General features: G+C 39.3%; 1 long non-coding RNA gene across 1 annotated transcript in view; it reads right to left on the reverse strand.

Moving 5' to 3' along the window:
• The window catches only part of LOC125643107 (uncharacterized), a 278,185-nt gene that overhangs the window by 117,281 nt on the left and 135,331 nt on the right, over positions 1-25,573 (reverse strand). The window contains exon 2 of the long non-coding RNA XR_012670069.1: positions 23,403-23,510. This is a non-coding gene — a long non-coding RNA (uncharacterized LOC125643107). The remainder of the gene's footprint in view (positions 1-23,402; positions 23,511-25,573) is intronic.

Below are 25,573 nucleotides of genomic sequence, written 5' to 3' on the forward strand. Positions count from 1 at the left end.
GCTCATTTTGGCATTAATTTTGTGTTCCTCTGAAATGCTGTGGTTCATCGTGGGAATTGAAGTACGGGTGCCTCGTCCCCCCCCCCCCCCCCACATTCTTCTCTATAGACTTACCTCACTGGCTGGACTACAATTCCCATGATGCACATTGTTCACATGATTTCCATAATACATCACAATGGTTCAAACAGAGGAGAGACTCTGCACCGTGGGAGAGGTAGCCCAGCCAGAGAGCCCACCTCAGGGAAAAGGGGGCATTGAATTATAACTTACTTCCATGAGGAACTGCAGCAGCTCAGGTAAGCACAGTTAATGTCAAACTGATAAAAAGTAAATGTATCAATTCAGTATGACAAACTGAAATGTTTCAGTCTGAGTCAGTCCAACACGGATTTTCATGTTTTTCCTGATATATGGAAAATCCACAAAAGCAAAATTTTCAATTGAAAATTTTGATTTTCTGAGAAACTACATTTTTCATCAAAATCATTTCAATGGAAAATTTTTGATCAGCTGTATTTCAAAAATTTGCATCAGCCAGTATGTCTTTTGTAAGCCTATTCAGTTTTCTTTTTGTAGGAAAAACAAAATCTAAAGCCCTAAGTCTGTAACTGGGTCTGCACAGGCAGACTCCGGTAGCTTTCATGGAACTGCACCAAAGTTAATGGTGTTCTGCAAGGATACAGAGAAGTGTGTATAAATTAGATTATAGGATCATGGCCTTTTGTATTGTCACATTCTTTCACATACTTGTACTGAGCCCTCATAGTCACAACCCCCATGTCACTTATAAACATGGATGAGATAAAACTAGTTAAACAACAGTTCCTGCATACAGATTGCGAAGTTGTTTAGGGTCAAATCCTGTTCACATTTCCTCACCTGAGTAGTCTGAAGGGCTTCTGTATGACTATTCACATAAATAAGGAGAAAATGATTTGGCCCATAGACATTCCATCAAATGTATGAGAGAAGGTACCATATTCTCCTCTGTGGTTTAAGTGTAAGTCAGCTAAGAAGTAATTCTGACAAAGTTTTGTAATGAGCTGGTTGTGTGTTAACTAGAGGGCATGTAAAATCCTACACATTTCCATCTATTAATTGTGAATGTTATATGTTCACAGCTGTTAAAAAATGGAAAATTAAGTGGGAAAGCATGGCAGCTTAAAGATATATCTCGTATGCAAAGCTATATTCATTTGAAAATATATGGGTTAGATTTTCAAAATAATTTAAAACAAGTTCTCTTTTTTCTAAAGCTATTCATTGTATATGCTGTTTTAGAGCCAGTCACCATTCACCTAACTGAACACCTACACATTCAACTAATACAAGAAAGCTGGTGACATAAGATTACAATATTAGCATATAATTCTCATGTATAATTTATAAGTGCTATAGTTTAAACTTTTTTTCTTCTTGGACTCTAGGCATAGTGTTCAATTTCAGCTAATCCTTTCATCTTTTTTCAATCTAGATTGTGAAGGTCAAACTGAATGTAATATTCCTTATAAAATCAGAACCAAGGTCAGCCTTTGAATTTTATGATCAAAATTTCCCACAGGAGGATAGACTTAGAACTGGCAATCAATTCACTTTCTGAAGCAACCACTAGCTAATTACTGAGCATTTTGTTACTAAAATGCCTAAGATTAAAAATAAAATAATAGCTCTTGCACCATATTTTTAGAATCTGAATATCAAAGCTAAAAGTGCTACACATTACTCAGAGAATATGGCAGCATTCTTTCTTCACAATATGTACTGCATAATTTGAAACAGTGACTTTTTCTTTCTAAATGACACAAAATCAGTCCTCCTGCCTTTACCTGATTGCCTTTGCCCTGAGCATAGATTGATTTACTTGCAGGCCATGTATTGCAATTACTCCTGGGGAAATTCTGCACCACTGCATGTGTGCAGAATTTATGTCCCCTGCAGATTGCGGGAGGAATAGTTCAATGGTTTGAGCATGGGCTTGCTAAACACAGGGTTGAGAGTTCAATCCTTGAGGGGGCCATTTAGGGATCTGGGGCAAAAATTGGGGATCGGTCCTGCTTTGAGCAGGGGGTCGGACTAGATGACCTCCTGAGGTCCCTTCCAACCCTGATATTCTATGATTCTATGATTTCTTTGCTTCCCCGCAGAAAAAATGACTTTCTGATGGGGAAGCAAAGGGAAGGCAAAAGAGCGGTCATGCAACTCTCCCCAGTAGTACGTTTCAGTTGCCCAGGGCAGCCGACAGAGAGGTAAATCACTGTGGGGCAGGAGGCAGGACTGGGGAAGACCTGGCTGGTGGCTCTTACCCTGCGCCAGGCTCAGCTGGTAGTCTGGGCTGGGGAGGATGGGACAGCATCTGGGGCCAGGTCAGACCCAAACCCAGATTTCTCCCCTGACTGCAGGAAGTTCTGCAAACTCCTTGCTCCCTACTTCCTGCACCCATTGCTCCTCAGCTGCAGGGGGAGGATCCCTGTACAGAGAGCTGCTCTGCCATCTACCCAACCCCGGTGCATCCAGACCCCCTGTCAAGGTTCCTTCCCCACTCTAAACTCTAGGGTACAGAGGTGGGGACCTGCATGAAAGACCCCCTAAGCTTATTCTTACCAGCTTAAGTTAAAAGCTGCCACCACCAAAGTGTTACACAAAGAACAGGGGAAGTGCTCACCTGGAAATGTCTCCCCCCCCCAAATATCCCCCCAAGCACTACACCCCCTTTCCTGGGGAAGGCTTGATAAAAATCCTCACCAATTTGCATAGGTGAACAAAGACCCAAACCCCTGGATCTTAAGAACAATGAAAAAGCAATCAGGTTCTTAAAAGAAGAATTTTAATTAAAGAAAAAGTAAAAGAATCACCTCCGTAAAATCAGGATGGTAAATACCTTACAGGGTAATCAGATTCAAAACATAGAGAATTCCTCTAGGCAAAACCTTAAGTTACAAAAAGATGAAAAACAGGAATATACATTCTATTCAGCACAACTTATTTTATTAGCCATTTAAACAAAACAGAATCTAACGCATATCTAACTAGATTGCTTACTAACTCTTTACAGGAGTTCTGACCTGCATTCCTGCTCTGGGACGGGCAAAAGCATCGGACACAGAGAGAACCTTTGTTTCTCCCCCCCACCAGCTCTGAAAGTATCTTGTCTCCTCATTGGTCATTTTGGTCAGGTACCAGCGAGGTTATTTTAGCTTCTTAACCCTTTACAGGTGAAAAGGTTTTTCCTCTGGCCAGGAGGGATTTAAAGGTGTTTACCCTTCCCTTTATGACACCCCCTCATACTCAGGCCCTCCCATCGAGCCTCACCCGCCCTGCACCCAGAACCGTCCCTGACAAGCACCACTCCCCCTGCACCTGGACCACCCTGACAAGTCACCTGCACCCAGATCGCCACCCCAGTGAGCCCCAACCAGTTGAACCTGGATTCCCACCCCACTGAGTCCCTCACCCCTGCACACCCAGATCCCCCCCCCCGAGCCCTATCCCCCCCACATCCAGATACTCCATTGAGCCCCAGCCACCTTTGCCTGGACCTAGGGGGACCAGATGTCCTGATATTTAGGGCTTTCTCTTATATAGGCTCCTATAACCCCCCCACCCTCTGTCCCGACTTTTCACACTTGCTATCTGGTCACCCTACCTGGACCCTCTGCAGAGTCCCATTACCATTGCACCCAATACCCCTCGGCATCCAGATCCACTCTGCACCCAGATCCCCCACTGAGCCACCCACACCCAGACTGCCCCACACAGAACCCTCTCAACCCACACCTGGATCCCCCCCACACTAAGTCCCTCCATACTTGGATCCTGCCTTCCCACACCTGGGCTGCCCATCCTTGTGCTGTGTCAGAGTCGGGTGCAGCCTCTCCACTAAATCCATGTCCAGGGGTGGGGGAGTAGGTGGGAGGGGGAAGGGAGCTGCACAGTAATCTCCCACCTCTGTGCAGCCAGTGACCTGTGCTCCCCAATGCCATGCTGGAGCCTCCACAATTGACAAATAAAATTTGCAAACTTTTGCAGAATTTTAAAATATTGTGCACAGAATTTTGATATTTTGGGCACAGATTTTTTTTTTGGTCACAGAATGCCCTCAGGCGTATGCAATATATTGCAACAACACTTTGTGTGCAAACAGTGTTCGATATCTTTCCAGTTGGTTACTTCAACAGCAACTTCCAAAGAAAAGTCACGTTTACCTCACATTTGTTCTCTTTGTTAACAAAGAATGTCGGAGGAGGAACAAAGGACTCCTGACATTTAAAAAAATCTCAAATTGCTTATCCTTAATTCACAGCCTACAGGTGAATAAACAAACACATAAAATCAACTAAAAGAAAAAGACCTATTAGGTTGCCTTGTCCAATTCTGGCCGCAAAAACTGTTGCTTGTATTAAGCCTGTGCAGTGACTCTCTGCAGTTATATGCACAGGTTTTGGGGAAGTAATGTTTTAATTTGCACATCTATATCAGCTATAGATGCCTTGCTACTTGGTTTTCGTACACAATTACAATTTTCATGTGCAAATCTGAGTATATCAGACAAAATACCCTGGCATGTGTTCATTTGTGTGTATCTGGAAATTGGTCCCCATTTATATTCTTGAGAACTTTACGCAATCTTGTTTAAAATGGATGCAATAATGATGCCCAGGGAATATGTGTGCATAAAGTTTCATACATCAGAATGGTGAAAAAAGATGAACAGGAGAGGCCCAGACTGTTCATAATAGCAGATAAAGAGGATCGGATAGAATAATCGGAATAGAATTTACTTAGATTGGGGCAGAGACTGAGTTTTTGTTGTGTGTTTGTACAGTGCATAATGGGGTCTTATTCCATGATCTAATCAGTGCTTAATTTGTAATGAAAGAGGTGCCAGGGCTCAAGCAATTTTTTTTAAACTTTCATAAATGATGCGGTGAGCCAAGAGGTGCCCGGGCAATGAACTGCCAAGCCTAGGGGTACCAGGGCTCGGCCCTGGCACAAATTAAGCACTGGACCTAGTCCTAGGTTCTACCTCTATAGAATAAATAAATAATCAGAAAACTATTATATAGAACAGTTCTATAATAGCTAAAAGAATACTTGTTAGAAGAAATAGTTTTCATCATTTACTAATCATCTATAATAAAAAACGTATCCCACCAAATTGACAGTTATATTTCTTTAAGCAAATTATGAATTCTTGTGTCCATAAAATCATCACAGAATTATCATCATACCATACTACTGGATGAACTAAACGTAATGTCTCACAGAATTTGTCTCTTTATCCTTTGAGTCCATTCTACAATAAATTCTTACGTTTGACCATAACTTGACTTGTTAGGAGCATACACCTGATTTCTTTTTTCTGGAGCAGATACGTGCTTCAAATGTACAGTATAATACATTCAATTGTAAATCATTTTCATGTAATCTCTGGATGTTATTAGCAAAGACACAATTTACTATGGTGGCACATTACCTTTGTTCCTATCCCCTAAGATTTTACATTTGCAATATGTCAACAACAAGCGCATGGTTTAATGACAAATTAATTGCTAGTGGCTTTGCAGCTATGTTAGAGAATACCAAAAATCTAGAACTGCAAAGAATTCCCAGATTATAGGCCCCACAGCACAAATGTCAGAATAAATGTTAATGCTCTTGCTTGGTTTGGCGATCAAGGTGGTTCATGCTAATCAAGAACTTTATGATGATTGCAAAATCCCTGAGAAATTAGGGTCTCTCTCTCTCTCTTTACTATTGTTCTGCTTGGGGCATGATGCACGTTCTTTAAAACAAGATATTTCCGTTCAATTTACTTCTGTCTCCCTCCATAAAAACACAAACTGTTTCTAGGCTTCATTCCCTCTGTAAAAAGAACAGGAGTACTTGTGGCACTTTAGAGACTAACCAATTTATTAGAGCATAAGCTTTCTTGGGCTACAGCCCATTTCTTACTATATCTTCCATTCTATGCATCCGATGGGGGGAGAGAGAGAGAGAGAAGGTGGAAGTTACCATTGCTCTCTAAAACTTGTTTCACAGGTATAACTACTTTACTAACATCAAGATTTCTCCAGAGGGCCTGTCTATGGCAAGTTAGGGCATGACAAGTCAAGGTGTGAATCTACAGCACACGAGTTTGCCTCACACTAACTCACCATGTTGATTTTACTACCGTGCACTAAAAGTTCCATAGCACGAAGATTCCCACTCAAAATGGTAGCACATCAAAATGTACTATAGAACTGTTAGCGTGCAGTGGCAGGGACCACACTAAGAGTTAGTGTGCAGCAAGCCAATGAACCATAGATTCACATTCTGTGTAGTGTTTGTATGCATTATGGTGCTACTTGTTGCGGGGTGAGAGGAAAGGCCAAATCATTCAATTTGAAAATGCTATTAATATCCCATCAATAAATAAAATGCATCATTTTGTGTCTATACTATATCATGTAGCCTGGCTATCACTGGCACACACCTTCCCGCTTTTATTGTGCTTACATAAGGCATTAAGAGAACTGGGGGTATAGCTCAGGGCAGTGTTAATAGCACACAGACCCTTCCAGCATAATTCTTTGATTCAGTTCTTCGATTGAAGGTTATCTGATAGACTGTCAGTTCCTGCCAATATAAAATGAATGATGGCCCCTGTGAAGTTGTTGGTAGGTGAGAGCGTGTGTCAGTAAAAGATCTTCACAAATATCACCAGTTGGCATCTTTGTTGGCAGTCTAAGAGGAAAGCCTCAGGACTGCATGGGTAGAGATAATACATCATCATCTTAGATGTATCCAAATATTTTAAACCTCAAAAATTATGTTTGGTTTGAGATTCCCTCCCCCTTCCCTTCTCTCCAGCGAAGATGCAGGTTACCAGATGGTTTAATTAGAATTGGTTAATTCCTCTGTAATACTACTACTGTAATTTCCAATTAATCCACTATTGCACTAGATATTAAGTACCCTCACTTCTGCTTGGAAGCACATATCTTCCTGAAACAGTTTTCTTTGAAAAGTCACTCAAACATAGCATTCTCCTATTCACCTGCTTGTAACAAACATATCCAGACACCATCCAGCACTGAGGGGCTATAGAGGAGATCCTTTTTTCAGGCAGCATGCGCCAAACCACCACCAAACAAACACTCCTGTGCTCAAAAGAGCATTGGAGCAGACAGCTGCTTTAAAAGATAGAAGGCCTCAAAAGTCTGCTTTGCTTAGGGTCCAACAAAAGTCACACCAAATATTTCAGAAACTAATTCAACTGTGGGAACGGTGAAATGGAATAAAGTAAAATACAGAAATTTCTTTGACTCCACACACATGAAAATACACCTGAAAACAGGAAGGTGTTAGAGAAAATACTGCTGGTTTTGTTGCCAAGCAACCCCTTTTGGACTCTCAAATCCATATTCAGGTGATTATGGAATCAGCTGTGCAAAGTGCTTTGAAAACAAAGCAAGTACTAGATGCAATGTCACTTCTGGAAGCAAAGGACAAAAAGACAGAAATCTATCCCTTAGTAAGTGTGATATATTCCACAAATCTTCCTTGAAGATCTTAAAAATAAGTCATATACTAGTATCAAGTGCCCTTGACTTTAAAACTGCTTCCATGGAGATGTACACTAGATTCAAGCATCACTGAATGAACCCTGTACGAAACGCTGCTTAGAAAGAAGATAATTTCTGTTTATACATGCAGGACGAGATCCTGGTCTCTTTATTCATGTGAGTAGTCCTGCTTTCCTGTCAGTTGTGGGAGGAAAAACACAGGAAAATTACAAGTATTGGACCAAATATTGCATGCCTTACTTGAGCAAAATTCCCATTAAAATCAATTTTGCCCAATATATTTTTCAAATACAGCATGACTGTGACTTCTAACTTGCAATATGTAATGCTACTGCATTTTAAGTTACTTGCTGGGTAAGTGGATCACAAAAATTAGAATATCTTGCGATTGCAGATTTATCCTGGCATGAATGAGAATATAGCCATGTTATTATTAATTATTATTATTTGTATTATCATAGCATCTAGGAGCCCCAGTCATGGACCAGAACCTCATTGTGCTACGTGCTATACAAGCAAAACAAGAGAGACCGCTCCTGCCCCAAAGAGTTTGCAATCTACGTATAAAATATAGTAAGTATAATAGATAAATATAATCCCTAAACTGGTCACTCATCTCTGTTCACACAGTCAGCACACCTAAGAGCTACCTAAAGGCCAAATCCAAAACCACTGAAGTCAATGCAAGTCTTAGCACTGGCTTCAGTTGTCTTTGCACCAGATCTCACAGCACTCGCTTCTGATTAGACTGTATTTATTTATTAATCAGCTTGCCCCTCAGAGATCAAAATGACCTCTTTCCACCCAAAGCACATTTAATACAATGACAACTGGCCTTGTTCACACAAATCAGTGAAGTTGTAGCAGGGTGACATTGGCCCCTTGAACAGAGTTCATTATTGTAGAGAGAACAGTTAACTGTACAGTAATACAGGAGCACAGAGAAATAGCCTTGATTTTCTTTGAGAGAAAAGCCTCAGTGGTTTTCCTGTTAGGAAGACTTTTTAATCAAAAACTAAAACTTACTGCAGATTAGAGATAGCACAGGGAGTGTAAGAGCTCCAGATAGAGGGTAAATTATTGTATAATGTTGCTGAAATGGTCTGATTGAAGGGTTTGATTTTTTTAAGGGCAGAATCTTTTAAACTATAATCAGTCTCTGTCACTGTGCTGGCCCATAATACCATGTCTTTCACTAATCTTATTTTCCTGACTCTCTCTTTCGCCTTGCTTTTGAAATGTTATCTTTTCTAGGATAATCAGGGTATACCTCCTGAAGGCCTTTTTCCTCTCTTTTTCAAAACATATAGTTAATAATGAATTTCTGGGATTGCAAAGTAATTGAATGAAAGTGAGTTGGAAGAGAGAGAAGTGAAGAGGCTGGGGGAGGGTGGAGATAATGCACATCAAGCCCTGAGGGGCTCAAAGGTCCCATATCCCTGGGATGTTGGTATTTGGGACTCTGTAAATGTCAAAGATAATTGCAGGTTTCATTTATAAAAGCAAGCCAGCCAGCCAGCCATCAAATCCTAACCAATCGCTTGCATAGAAAGTGATTTTTCCAAGAGATGGAGGGTTATTTATAATTACCCCGCAGCCTTTGGATTCCATAGTCTTGCTTTCTGATTTTGGGTGAGGAACCTCGAGTCATTTAAAAGTGAAGCAGTTGTCACCTGGGTTGCTGCTACTAATGGTAATAAGTCCGCTTCAACTTTCCATCCCTTGGCTTTTAGTTGAGCCACAATCTTTACTGAGCAGCTCTTGTGGCATCTGTCCAGAAGGACAGGAGTTCAGTCATGTGAGGAGAGTTGTCTAACAGCACAGGACAGAGGAAAAGGAATCCTGACTTCTAATCCTAGCTCAAACACTGAAGCCAAACAAAATTCATCTGGCTTTGGTTTGCACTACAACCTCGGACCAAGTTAGTCAAAGGGTTTGCTGAAGTTTATGAATCTTTCAAAGAAACCAGTGTTGATTTATGATTTTTGCATAGAATAGCAAGGCAGGCAGCCTGGCTGCTGTCAAAGGAGAGAGAGGTATCATTTCTTCACATGAACAGGTTGGAGTCTTTACAGTGTGAGGTGTGTCTACACTATGAAAAGTCTAACCAATTTATTTGAGCATAAGCTTTTGTGAGCTACAGCTCACTTCATTGGATGCATTCAGTGGAAAATACAGTGAGGAGATTTATATACACACAGAACATGAAAAAATGGATGTTATCATACACACTGTAAGGAGAGTGATCACTTAAGATGAGCTATTACCAGCAGGAGAGCGGGGGGGGGGGAGGGAGAGAATAAACATGGGGAAATACTTTTACTTTGTGTAATGACCCATCCACTCCCAGTCTCTATTCAAGCCCAAGTTAATTGTATCCAGTTTGCAAGTTAATTCCAATTCAGCAGTCTCTCGTTGGAGTCTATTTTTGAATATATGTGATATATGCCATATATATATGCCATCATGTGCCAGCAATCCCCCTCTGCCATGTACATTGGTCAAACTGGACAGTCTCTACGTAAAAGAATAAATGGACACAAATCAGATGTTAAGAATTATAACATTCATAAACCAGTCGGAGAACATTTCAATCTCTCTGGTCACTCGATTACAGACCTAAAGGTCACAATATTACAACAAAAAGACTTCAAAAACAGACTCCAACGAGAGACTGCTGAATTGGAATTAATTTGCAAACTGGATACAATTAACTTAGGCTTGAATAGAGACTGGGAGTGGATGGGTCATTACACAAAGTAAAACTATTTCCCCATGTTTATTTCCCCCCCAACCCCCCACTGTTCCTCAGACGTTCTTGTTAACTGCTGGAAATGGCCCACCTTGATTATCACTACAAAAGATTTTCTTCTCCCCCAGCTCTCCTGCTGGTAATAGCTCATCTTAAGTGATCACTCTCCTTACAGTGTGTATAACAACACCCATTTTTTCATGTTCTGTGTGTATATAAATCTCCTCACTGTATTTTCCACTGAATGCATCCGATGAAGTGAGCTGTAGCTCACGAAAGCTTATGCTCAAATAAATTGGTTAGTCTCTAAGGTGCCACAAGTCCTCCTTTTCTTTTTGCGAATACAGACTAACACGGCTGCTACTCTGAAACCTATGAAAAGTCTAACCTACTTCTAGTTTACTGCTCCACTGATACAGTGTAGACCGGGTACAGGTGTTTTGAAAGAAAAAATATTGAGTGTGTTATTTCTGCCAGGAAGCACCACTGTTAATGTCAGGGAGCAGGCACAGAACTAGAACACCTACCAGGTGCTACTTATGGTTGTACAACTTGCAGCCCTCATGCATTCTGAATAGCTGAATTCAGCTCACTAGTTAAGCCTTTACAATTTCCACAATCATACGCTAGGTGATCCTTGATTCTGAATGTCCTAAAAAGATTGGGCCTAAATCTGTTTCCTTATGTTTCCTTATTAGTCAGAGATAATATGCCCCAGTGGTTGTTCCCTCCTCTCCCTTTTCCTCAGAAAGCCATCATCAACTGCTAGTAGCATGTTTCTAGGGTGAAGCTATGAAGCCCTCAGACGCACCCAAAGGGGTGCTGCAGCACACAAATCTTTTGACCCTCAGTACCCTTGCCTTTACTCCACACATCCTCACTTCATTGTCTCCCCTTCTCCTGAAGAGCAGCAACCCAGCATATGATTCCTTAGGATATCAGAAGCTCCCACTTAACTATTGACTCATTACTGTCTCTTGTCTCTCATGGTCTGTAATGCTAACAGTCTTTTCTCCCGCTCACCATATTTTTTTGTTCTCTTAAGGCTCAATCCTGTTGCCATAGGAGTCAGTGACAACATTCCCATTGACATAAATTTGGCTTGAAGCCTTGCTCTTTACTAATACCCCTTTCCCTACTCTCGTGTGCCTGTCCTCTTCACCTCACTAAGTCGCCTCTCATACTTATTCCATATCCTTTTAGTGGTATTTTAGTTTGGAGGTTTCCAGCGGTAAGGTCTCAAAGCATTTGCCCCCAAGAGGATAATCATCATCCCATCATTTAGGGATCTGGTATGGTTCCTAGAACCAATATGTCACTGGGGACAAGAGGTGGCCTTGTTCAGGACAGCATTTCTGGTAGTGTTTTTTTGGAACTTTTAGGATCAGGAGGATGGGGTCCACCTGTAAACCTTGAGAGCTGACACCTTTTTGGCCAATATTAGAAAGACCATGAGTAGATGTCCGGGAACCTGACTAGGTATGGGCGGGAACAACCAAGCTAATTGCTGGTTGTTCCTTATTGCCAATATCCAGAGCAGGAAGGGATATGATGAATAGATAAAATGGATTGGTAAATGATATAAAAATAGTATTTTTAAGGGAGCAGAAACAAAGGCATTCGAGGCACGTAACTGGTACAGCATGGAGCTAACACCCTGTATTTTTTAGCTTCACTACACCTTCCTTTGAGGGGGAAGAGTAGTCAGGTCCCAGCAGCAGGCTGGCTGGGGACGAGGATTGGTAAAGGGGAAGGGCTGATGCAGCCCCCCAGGTATATGTAAATGATTATGGAATTACCTGCATCATACACTTTTATCTGACGGTCATTCCCTGACATTTAAGAATAAAGTTGCAGCCTAATTAAACAACACCCAGTGTCTCCTGTCCTCCTTCTGGCATAGCCGGACAATCCTGTATTGTGCTGAAATGCTTCATTTGTGCTAATTTAAAACCATTTTTTATCTTACTATGGAAAAGGGTTGCCTTGTTATGGCCAGTATGTACATATACTGTCCAATAATGATAATTACTTTTAGAAGTCCCTTACTGTTTGTTAACCAATGCTTATTTTTGCTGCTCTACTTTTAAAACGTACTTTCTTAGTTAAAGAAACTAAATCAATTCCATAAATTAAAATGTGGGCCCACAGAGCAAGAAAACTGTTATTAAACATAAATACAGGGCTTTTTTTTTCTCCCAACCATTCTGAAAATATGGAAAAACACAATTCACACAGCAGATAACAGATTAGAAAATGTCAGATGCAGCCTAGAAAAAAAAATCTCTAATATGAACTGATTAGGCTAAACAGTACTTTAATTAAACAAAAGAGTTCAGATTATGCCATTGGTAATACTGGTAAACCAATACCACTTTGAAATAAAGTATCAAGAATTGCCACCTGTAACGCGATTTAATTAAACTTGCTATTCTGCATCAGTTATCTCACTAGGTGTTAACGTGGATTTCCATTACATGTTTATTTGTTATTTTCCTTAAGAAAATAAGAATTACAAAATGGCAGTATAATAACAAAGATGGAAGAAAGACTTGTTTACAGTATTTCTGTATCCCTTCTCAGCACAATTGTCATTAATGATCTATTATATTATTAATAAAATCTCTCTAGATGCAGTGTTCTGTCAGGATGTTTAGGACCAGTATAAATATTCTTGATACTAAAAATATTGAGCTAAGAACCTTATGAGCTAAGAAAATTTCATCAAATTATCTGTTTCAACAGTCCATTATTAAAGTGTGCGAAGCTAGTGTCTACCTCAAACCAACTGTTTTCAAATATTAATTTTCCAAGGCAATATACCAAACATTCACTTAATCAAAATTGGAAAACACAATTTGTCCTTCCTGCAATAAATATAGATGTAAATGCATTATTGTTGCATTGCAAATGCGCATTTGCTCTCTAACTATGAAGTTGGAGAGAGAAGATGCACAAATAGTTATTATTTCTGAATATTTTAATGACATCTTAGTTCACGGGGAAAAGTAGCCATTTAATTTAGTTGTAGCTATCACCACAGTATCCAGGACATGTATTATGTCCTAATTTAAAAGTTTCATATATGATACCATGGACACAGAGAATAGAGTTCAGAAATACAGCGACCTAATTCCCTTTTTCATCAAAATGCCAGTAATTATGTTAAATTCCGCATGGCTCCACAAAATATGGCCCAAGAGTCATGTGTATATACAATATACACACTTCTACATATATATGGCATTAACCTGCAATTGTTTGCCACCATAATGTAAAACATCAATCAGCATATTTACTAACACAGTAGGTTTAAATGGGAGAAAGTAAAATTGATTTAAAATAGCAAATGTCTCAGCAATGCTTTGACATAAGGCACAATTATGTTTAATCTGTTATTCACTGTGCCATTTAGATGCATCTGAATATTCTGTCCACATAGGCAATCAACCTTTAAAGGACAGATGAAAACATATATTTGTACCAAAGAGAAGCAGGAAAATGTTTTACAGTTAAAACAAGAACAGAACAGGTAATCATCAAGTGATCCACCCTCTGTTGCCCAGTTCATTCCCATTCATTCCCAGTTTCTGGCAAACAAAGGCTAGGGACACTATCCCTACCCATTCTGGCTAATGGCCATTGATAGACCTATCCTCCATGAATTTATCTAGTTCTTTTTTGAACCCTGTTATAGTCTTGGCCTTCAGAACATCCTCTGGCAATGGGTTCCACAGGGTGACTGTTGTGTGAAGTAGTATTTCCCTGTGTTTGTTTTAAACCTGCTGCCAATTAATCTCATTGGTGACCCCTTGTTCTTGTGTTAAGAGAAGGAGTAAACAACACTTCCTAATTTGCTTTCTTCACATCCATCATGATTTTATAGACCTCTATCATATCCCCCCTTAGCTGTCCCTTTTACGCCACTCCCAGGTGTGGATTTTTTACACCCCTGACAAACAAACATAGTTAAACCAACCTAATTTTCTAGTGTAGGCCAGACCCTAGCGAGTTCTTTAATATTCCCTTTTTGTATATTCATTATTTGAATCCCTCTGGATGTCACTTACAATATAATATGCTAATGTGCCAAAGTGACTTAGAAGGCTAAGTCCCATTTTCAAAAGGGATTTAGTCCCCTAAATACCTAAGTCCAACTGAAGTTCAGTGGGACCTAGGGCTTGTCTACACTGCCCTACAGCTCAAACTATTTGATTGTGTGAACAGCAGTGTGCACCAAAGTGCTGCACTGTAATTCCCCTTTGTGGAGGCTGTGGGTGAGATCTAAAAGGTACCTAATGTAATCCTTTTCCAACAGGACTACATTAATGTAAACTAGGAACCTTTTAGTTCACACCCACAGCATCCACACAGCGGAGTTACAGCATAGCACTTTGTGTGCACTGCTATTCTCACACCCTTATAGACCGAATTGCTGGGCACCGTAGACATAGCCTTAGGCTCCTATGTGCCTAAGTCAGTTTTGAAAATGAGACTGATGTGCTTTTGAAAATCTTTGCCTAAATATATAACGGTTCGATCTGGAAAGGTGATGAACAACCTAAACCCCACTTGAGACTTGAATCTCAAACTACATGACAAATCATAGGCCAGATTCTACAGTGTTTACTTCTGCATAGCTCCCATTGCTTTCAGTATGGGCTGCAAGTCTAGACCCAATGGCTATTTTATGGTTGAGCAAATGGTTTGGCAATAAAATCCAGACCATATTATTCAAAAGGATGTATTTCCATCCTGAAAATGCTTAGCACTTTTAACAGACATTAAGGTTGGATTACTTTGCTGAGCCAATCATCCAGCCATTAAAAATCCAGAGGCATATTAGCCAAATATTTCTTAGGGGACGCAGCGCACAAAGAATCAGATGTGCTAAGGATTCTTGATCTTCCCTCCCACCCAATTCCTGAAAAACAAACAGCTAAACCCAACAAATGTGTTATTAGGATAAATGTAAAGAATGTCCACCCACATACTGAATTCTGACCATAACATTTTAAGTGGATTTAGCCCAATAGCTAGGCCACGAGATGCTGATGTGTATCCAATAGTGATAGAGGAGGAAAACAAACAGCATCTTATGAGAAAAACAAGGTAATAAGGATGTAGAAATCCTGTAGAGATTGAAAATCAGGCTCTCTAGCTCAGTCTCCTTTCCCTTCTGTCTGAATCTTTCACCGTTTGTGATCTAATCAAATGTTTTTTCCTGTCATCATATGGTGATATTGGACTTACCCTAGACCTGCAACAACTTAAATGCCAATCTCTGCAATTTACCAGAGGGAAAAGATACCTGGCAAGTGTTCTGGAAGGCAATGTTCCATTCACTATATTCCACAATCAGATACACAGCTCTATAAATTCTGCAGATAAGATTTTATAATAATGCTTAAAGTGTCATGAAAAGATGACATTTCAGTTCTTCTGCTGTGGAGGATTCTGCTTGCCCAGCAAAATCTGAATCATACACTCGCATGCATACAAGTGATATCCACGGATATGAAGCTCATTCTGAGTCCCTACTTGTTGCGCTGTATGGAAGATCTGAAGGAGGACAAAGAAGGAGATGAAGCGTAAGAATTTTCACTAGATCAGAATTAAATATCTAGGCCCCAGTCCTGTAAGGAATTACAACACAGGCAGACTCCTGTACCAAAAAGCAGCCCTTCCAGACTTAAATAAGGTTCCATGCAACTGTTTTGACCTGTTTTCAGGATCGGGGGCTTAAATGATTAGGGTGAAATTCTGTGCTGCTAGTTGCAGAGGTGCAGCACAGAACTTGCAGAGCAGGGGGAGGTTGGGCTAGAAAGGTTTTCAGCAATCTTTTCACTTTTCTGATCCTGAGCAGCTCCCTGGGTTGAAGAGCATCAGACCCTGTGCTGCCCATTACTGGCTGATTGCTGCCTAGAAAGAACATAAGAGTTTTTCTATAGCTGACAACTAACTGAACTCTTATTTAACTTGACTGACAGAGGCCTGTGTTTGGAGCTGTAGGGCCCAGACATTTTTGGTCAAGGGAGAGCTAGTGTAGGGATTTGAAGAAAGGAGTGATTGTCTGATCAACGAGTGAGGAAGAGAAGACAGAACTTTAATTTGCTTTATTATTTCTATTGTAAATAATAATTAACATGCTTGTCTGCAGTCACCTCAGAGAGACCAGGAATGGAATGGCACAGAAACAAAATCATCTAATTCCTGTGAACTGGTTGAAGAACATTGGCAGAGTTGTGTAGGGAATCCTACACTAAAGCTATCTATACTGTACCTGTTCAGTGGACAGAGGTAAATCCTTATAAACACAAAGATACCAAATTAACAGGTGTAAAAAAACCAAAAAAAAAAAAAAAACGCTCGTACTAAAAAAAGCATTAAAAAGTTAGCATACCTATATACTGCAGACCTATGAATCTCATCTTTCTTATTTGCACTGCTGTAATTCTTTCACAATGCAGAATAGAACAAACATCATTAGTATTCTAAAATACAGTCAATTTATTAATAGCCAAGTAGAAATGTGTTACTACTCTACAGATATGTACACTGGGCAATTCTAGGGCTGATTTTAGATTTGTGTCAACTTTTCAGTTTTTATGCAACCTATAATTAATTAGTAATGGTATCAAATATACTATTTATTATGTACATATTTAAGATAATATTTTAGCTAATACTGGCTCAAAGCAAAGACACTTGCATATTTTAATTCAGATATAATTAAAGATCCATTAACAACTTCAATTAAATTCAGAAACAAGGATTCTGATTTTGAGAGGAAATTTTGAGATTTTTTTTTTTTTTTAAAAAGAGTAGAGAGTTGGATTCTATGGACATAATCTACCTTTCAGAAAGCATTTGATTTAGACTCAAAAGACTCATCATCAAGGTTAGTAAACATTGTGCGTTAGTGGACTTGAGCTATTAAGAACAATGTTGGATTTCAAAGACTCGCTGTGCTTGTGAGTAGATGCTGCTGAGAGTAAACAGAACTGAGTGCTGGTGGGTTGCCATGAAGGTCAGAAGAAGGATTTAATGTACTTTGCTTAAGAGAAGATTAAGTAGTTAGGTGATGAAATTTGCTAATGATACAGTGAGGTCACTCAGTCTGTATACAAAGGAAGAGGGATCTAAAAAATGAGAATGGATTTGGATAGGCTAGGCAAGTCCTTAATATAAAGTAATGCTTCCAAGTGTTGTGCCGGTAGGACCAGTCTGGAGTGAGGTGAAGCATGGAGCCACCCACCACAAAGACAGCTTAAGGCAGGTACAGTACTTCTTGATGAATGGGGTCTGTATGCATTGTACTGCCCTTGGAATGGTGCAGTACAGCTCTGCTGGCTATGGCTGGTTGAAAACTTTCCATCACAATGGTTTTTCAACAGAAAATTGAGGTTTTGCATCAATGAAGTTTTCACAAAAAAGTACCTGATTTCCACTGAAAATGTAATATTTTGTGTAACAGTTTGATTTTGGCTGAAAACCGAACTATTTTTGTTTGTGTATGCCACAGTAGTGCCTCTCAGGAGAGGAAGTGTAGTTTCCTTTTGTCCTCATTCTCCGCTATGGACCAGGCTCTCCCTCTGGATTATCTCCCACCACCTGCCCTTACAGAGAGTGCATCATGGGAGGTTGCAGTCTTACCAAGGAGCCTGGCTTATAAAAAGAATGGGAGCATTAGGCACCTTGACAGCATTTCCAAATTGAAATATTTTGTTTTTCAATTTTTCAAAAAAAGTTGATATTCCCACTGGGGAAAAAATAAAACATTCTCCAAACAATTCTACTACTGGCTGCTGTGCAAGTGATGGGAGCAATACACCTGCTTCTTTCAGACTCTTTTGTGGTGGTTAGTGCTTCTGAGGACACAAGGAGAAAGCAGTGCCTGTATGGACCCTTGCACAGAAAGTGTAAGTGTCACAGAAAGCTTCATGTGCCCTCCCTCCTTGTTCATCTGTGCAATGGCCAGTCGCAATATAGACTTTAATGTGAGGGATTATAAGTGAATAAGGCTAGAGGCAAGAAATGGCATTACATCTCAGTGGTCACACTTTGTATCACAAGGTTTTAAACTAGAGAAGGATTTTGGGGGAGTGGGTGCTGGATTAAACCGTAGAATGTTTGACTGAGAGTTTTACATTGAACATGACTAAAACTTTCCATAGTGCGTCCGCTGAAGTGATCTGTAACTCACGAAAGCTTATATAATAAATAAATTTGTCAGTCTAAGGTGCCACAAGTACTCCTTTTCTTTTTGTATAAGTACAGTTATCTAATGCATCAGAAGACATTATTTTATCACTGTATAATAGGACGACTCAAGCCACATGTGGAATTTAGCACGTAGGAGCCAATCACCATAATATGAGAAAGGATATGTAGTAGAAGAGTTCCAGGTGCACTCCAGTAACTCTCATAACAAGCAGAGCTTTGCTACCAACTCCCACATCCAAGTCCAGTATTGAAAATTTCTAAAGGGAACAGGCATACATATGCATGCATGCTGCAAGGCTATTTCAGTTGATGAAAATACAAAGAAGGGCACAAGGAGTAAAGGAATTTAGAGAAATATTGCTTTGTACAGAGAATCCATTTGTGTGTCATATATGTGTAATAAATGAAACATATTAAAAGGAACAATGTTCAGTTGTCTCCAAAAGGCATCATTATATTTTGATGAACATTACGGTGATGCAGACTGCAAATTCCATGGAAAGGGTATGTCTGAACTTCTTGGCCTTATTCGTCATTAATATTCCTGTTGGGCATGTCCGTGTAGGATTTCATTGAAAAGAAAAAACTATAGGTATATTAATATATCCTCTTTCTGAATTCTAAATGATATTTACCTAGAGAGAGGAGAGGGTGAATTTAACCACACAAGAAGCATATATTGGTACTTTTTTGTAACTGGTCCAAAAATCCACCACTAAAGCAGAAATAAAACTATGAAGCAGAGCTGCCATCTTGTGACTGAACATTGCAATTAAAGGTTTCAGAGTAGCAGCTGTGTTAGTCTGTAGCCATAAAAAGAAAAGGAGTACTTGTGGCACCTTGGAGACGAACAAATTTATAAGAGCATAAGCTTTCGTGAGCTATAGCTCACTTCATCGGATGCATTCAGTGGAAAATACAGTGGGGAGATTTGGTAACACCCATTGTTTCATGTTCTCTGTGTATATAAATCTCCCTACTGTATTTTCCACTGAATGCACCCGATGAAGTGAGCTGTAGCTCACGAAAGCTTATGCTCTTATAAATTTGTTAGTCTCTAAGGTGCCACAAGTGCTCCTTTTCTTATTGCAATTAAAATTGCACTTAGGAAAAAAGGGGTTTGAAAATTAGGAACTCTGTCTCAAATATTTGCATCTTTCACAAAGTATTATTCATGGATCATTTGCTGGTGCCCCCAATTCAGCCAGGTATTTAAGCACAAGTCTAACTTGAAGTATGCAAAAAGTCCAGTTGGTTGGAACTACTCACCTTTAAAATGATGCATGTGCTTAAGTACCTTTCTGAATTATGGCCATGATACCATTTTCTCCTGCTTTAGTTTCACATTAAAAGAGGGGAAAATACATTGAATACTTTCCAAATATTCCTTCTCCATATAAGTAATTTCTGTGAATGAAAGGTGGTTCAGGTGGTTAAGTATAATAGTAAAGTCTCTGTGTTCAATTCTGGCCCACAATACAAAAAGTTGATAACCCCTGTGTGAGCATAGGATTTGTCTATATAGTACTGCTCCTTTTAATCAAGACTCCCATTGACTTATGCATGCACGGGATCAAGCCACACAGGTCTATTAAGATATTATGAACAAAATAATAGACACAATCCTGCACAGCCTGTCATCTAAGTAGCATTTAAATTGTATTATTTGCATATCCTCATGAGTAAGGATTTGCAGATCTGAGTTCTAAATCTTTGATAGAAGTACCAGGGTCCAATTTGAAGCTCTGGATGTGGAGCAATCTGTATAGAAATGGTCAATGAATGCCTGAGTGAACACTGAGGAGAAGAGCAAGAAAGGGAAATAAAATAAACCCCCAAAAGATAGCTATGTAACCTGGATTGCAGATTTCTGTTCCTAACATATATGCTGTCCCTAATTTCAGTTGAGATGTGCTTTTCTGACCACAAAGAAAATATTTTGCCCGTTGCTCTGTGATACTTCATTTTCCCCAATATAAAGTCTCTCAAAAAGATATCACAGACAGGAAGTATTCACCAATATATAAGAATTTTGCACAAACAATTTAATATTTGTTTAAATTAAAAATAGGTGCTGCAAAATAGATGTTGGGAGTGCGTGTACAATACAGAAGTACTTGAATATACATCAGTTTGGTTTAAATCAGGAAGATGATGTTGGTTGAAAACCAACATTAACACTTTTAAAAGTAGGTCCTATTGGTTCCTTCCAGATTTTAATAATAAAATATCCCAGTTTATAGCTAGATATGTACATTCTGTGTCATTAAACTTGACTTTTCAGAGATAAAAGAAAAACCTAATTAAAATGAAAGCAAAAACGGATCATATTTAGTATTGCCACTTTCCTGGTCTACTTTGTAACTAAATGTCTTGTACTGATAGACTTCCCTGCCTTTCCTCTTGTGACAAAAGCTGAGCCTCACGTGCTTCCTCTGCATGTGATGCAGAGCTTAGATTCATTTTTGGCTTTTGGCCCAAGGGTAAACGACAGGCAGCATAAGAAAGGTTATACTTCTATCAGTAACCAAGGACTTTTCATATTATAATCTTGCATAAGGTATGAAAATGGGAGGTTATATATGGTACCAGTGGCATAAAGACAGAGAATATAAATTAATAAGATTAAGTAATAACTTTATATGGATGAAGCACGATCATGTCTTTTCTTAAGATTATTTAAGAAAGGCCCTAATTGTACAATGTATAGATGTCATAATGTTCAAGCTAATGACTTAGATCTATTAGCTTGAGATAAGACTCTCATATAATTCTTTAAAAGGCACCTTTATATATAGGCGAGTGTCACTTTAGTGAAATTAACATTTTGAATGTCTTTTATAATACTTTGTTACTGAATGAAAGTGTTAGGTGTCTGAGAATTAACACTAACTGAAATCTGCAATAGCCTCAAAATCTCTGTCTGCTAGTTTTCTGTCAAACCCTGTCTTGAAGGCTGTACCTGGGCTCCACTTCTCTCCTCCACTGGGGCAGAACCTGGCACAATTATTGAGGGGAGGTGGCTTGTGTCTCAGCAACTTTTGGGTGCTGACAGCAGTTTTGTTCCTGGCATAGGCTGAGTAGCCCTGAGGAGATCCCTAAATTGCATTCCCACTGCCATGACCTCTACAAACCTTGAAGCAGATGGAGACTAGTCAGAAACTCCCGCAACCAGCCCCATGTGCCATTGGCATGCATGGTCCCATGTCATCCCAGCACATATGTACCTCTGCAGAGCATACCCTCTGTGCCAACAACCCTTGCAAGATAAAGTGTAGAACTAGCATGATAGGGAGGCTCCCTGCAACAAAGGTATTTCCTCACATAATCATCAGTTAATTCATGTCTAAGGTACCCAGACTTCTAGGAACTCCAGACTTTGGGCCAGACCAAGGTTCCATTGAAGTCACTGGTAATACTAATACGCTTTGTAGTGGAGTTGGATCAGACTCTTAATTAAGAAGTCAACTTACATAAATAATTGACTAACATAGCAGCAAATACCATAAACTTTATATTTTAGTTAGTACATTGAATAGATGCTTCTTTAATGTTGGATTTTAAATAGTATGATCTTTAAGTATGGGTTATTTTTTATCAAATAGTTAATAGCTAATATGATAATTGGGGATTTTTAATCCAACTTAAACATCCATATATGTCCTTGAAGATTTACATATTCAAAGTAATGCAATTATAATTTTAGTGCTTGTGTACTTTTAAGTTAATCACATGGCATTCAAATATATCCTTGCATGTATTTAAAGAGACATTCTTAAGCAGTTTGTGTGTCAAAATGTAACTTACCTAAAGCCTTGTGTACACAGCCCTGCAGTGCAGACTATGGGGGCACAAGTTACGGTGGGGACTAAAGTGTTGTGCTGTAACTGCCTTACGTAGGCCCAGAGTGTGCAAACTAAAGGGTATCCAGTTTGTGTTAACATAGTCCTGTTTCAACCAGTATGTTAACATAATGTTCAAACTTACATATATAAACTGTTTTTTCCCCCCAAGGAAGTATGCTGTCTGCACACATTCACATATTTATACAGGCAAACAGATAATTAATGTTTTGTATATTTATAAATAATTTTATGTATAATTATATAACCAGTTTAAAAAAAAACATGTTAAAAACATTAAGGTTACAAAATCAAGAACTCAAAAGTTAAGAAATGCCAGAATTAAGGTTGCTTGTTGCAACCTAAATTCACTTCCCTCCCCTTACACTTATGATACGGTCTTTATTTACATCTTCAGATACTACTTTTTCCACTGGGCCTTGCCTCATTCAGCGTACAAAATGGGCAGTGATCATTTGTTTGGCTATGTCTACACTACCACGGTAAGTCAACCTACGCTACACAACTCCAGCTACGTGAATAACATAGCTTGAGTCAATATACCTTAGGTCGAGTTACCGCGGGGTGTCGATGGGAGAAAATCTCCTGTCGACTTAACCTTACTCTTCTCATCAGGGGTAGAGTACAGGGCTTGACTGGAGAGCAATCTGCAGTCGATTTGGTGGGGTCTTTATTAGACCCACTAAATCGACTGCTGGAGGATTGATCTCAGAGTGTTGATACCGGCTGTAGTATAGACCTGCCCTTTGTCTGCTCTTTGTGTGGCTCTATTCCTTATTTATGGCACATTATTCAAACCCTTCAAAATTGTTAATTTCCTCCTGGTTTTTCTATGGCACTCTTCACTATCATGTCTGAGTGCTTCACAAACATTAATGAACTTATCTTCATAATGCGCCTGTAATATAGATGGGGAATGGAGTCAGAGAGATCAAGATCCAAAGTAGCCGCTAAATTTGGGTGCCCAATTTGATTTTTCAGAGTACTTACCACTATATAACACTTTCAATGTTCAAAGCATAGCTCCCATTGACTTCAGTTGCATTGTGAACTCTCAGCACTTCTGCATATCAGATCACAGGGTCTCAAGTCAGGCACCTAGAAAAACATAAGTAGTGACTGCCTGTGGAAAGCTTGGTTTAAGAGATTTGCTTAGCATCACATAGAAACTCTCTGGCAGAAGTAGGGATAGAATCCAGATCCCCAGGGTAGCATTCAACTGCCTTAACCAAGACTTGGCAAATCTGGCAGGAAACATAACGCTGTTTTCAATTTTCTAAAGGCAATTTTTGTATAATAGTTCTAAAAATACATTAAAACTTTTTTGAAAGCACTCGACAGCATTGCTCTAAACCTGTCAGGCCAGATCCTTGAAGTCAATGGAACGACACAGATTTTCACTAGCTGAGGATCTGGGATGTAATGAGTAAATCTCATACTTGATTGACAATTAATAGATACCTGCCATCTTACATCTAAAGTTTGTGATTAAGTGAGAAATGTCAAAGATTTGACAGGGGTGTTGGGAACTGTATAACACCCTTTGGATGTGATGAGTGTTGCATGGCTAAACCGTGTGCAATGCTTTGAAAATTAGGGGGTTGGAGCATCACTGCAGTACTTTCAGAAAGTACATTTTGTGAATCATTAGATAAAATCTGAACTGAAGTAATGCACTGCAACAAGTTATAGTCAAATAATCCCAGCCTTCTAAGCGCATTGATCTTTCTAATTCTTATCCTCAATGATTAGGTGACATCTGACAAGTAGATGTACTGAATTACTGCTGTAGAGAATTATTTCAGTGAGTGACGCAACCTTTCATATAAAACTGTGTAAGATGTAATTTGAAGCTGGCCCTTTGAAACGTTGAGTAGTAGTGTTAGCTGAACAGTGTGGTTCAAATAGATTAAACTGCACCTGTGTACTAGACAATTAGCCATTAAAATACTCCATCAAATTGTTTAGAAATCCTTTATATTTCTTCATAGACATTTCAAAAAGGGTTTGATATGCCCAGGATGTGTTCTTACTTTCCTTGCTTATGCAGAAATGGAACTGAAAGCCAACTCAATTATTGTAGGTTATAGGTTCTCTCCTTCAATTTTGTCAACAAGTGATGATAGTCATGTCATTTCCAAGAATCTGGGCTTTTATCTTGGCATGTCTGTGACTATCTGGAAGTTCATCATTTTCAATTTCGTAACGTCTGACAGCCATAAGTAATATCACTTTCCCACCTCAAGTGTTAGGAGTTTTAGATAGCTGAAAATACTACTGTATATTTACTGTGTAAAGGTATATAAATATCCAATAGTATTGATACATGTCCTCATTGTCAGAGAAGCTAGCACATACAGCTCCCATTAAAATAAAAGCACAACTATTTTTACTATACCGCCCAACACTACAGAGATGCACTCCCAAAGCACCTTCAACAAGAACTCAGTTCTTGAATCCTACCGCAGCTTTAACCAGTATCGTTATACCAGCACATACCTGAATTAACATTTGATATCATTTCTGCCCACACACACTTTGGATCAATATCCAGTTTGAATACAACTCCTGACTCTTTGAATTTTGTCCAACACTAATAATAAAATGTGGAGTATAAATCAATGTATTTGGGCCACTACAAATGAAGTATATTATAAGTGCTTTACTATTTTATATCTCAGAAACCTGATTTTAAGAAGTGCTGAGTGTATGTGTAGGAGTGGGTGAGGAAACCATTAACCCTAGAAAACATAGGGGAAGGGGAAAATCTGGATCTGGCCATCCCTTCAAAGAGATAGTAGGCTGACGCCATTCCTCTCAGATACACAACAGGGGTGTAAATTCCTGTGTAACCCCCTTTTAGGGCACAGTTTTGATATGTGGGGTCTGTGGAGGACAGGACCTATTTGACATTTGCATTCCTGGGTTTTGGATCCAGTTGCCCACAAAAGCCAGAAATTAAGTCCAGCTCTCCACATCCCTGGAAGCTCATAAATGTTTGGATCCTGACTTTCAGTTCAGCACTCTCTCTCTTGGAATGAGCTGCTAGCTGCTCCTGCACTCAGAGGCTATGGTTAGAATGAAATTACAGGTTCAGGTCTGACCAAGATATATGTGTGACTGTAATTGTGAACTGACCCAATTCAGTCCTCAAATGAGCT

Source organism: Caretta caretta, chromosome 9 (genome assembly GCF_965140235.1).
Source record: "Caretta caretta isolate rCarCar2 chromosome 9, rCarCar1.hap1, whole genome shotgun sequence".
In the NCBI taxonomy this organism is placed as follows: domain Eukaryota; kingdom Metazoa; phylum Chordata; order Testudines; family Cheloniidae; genus Caretta; species Caretta caretta.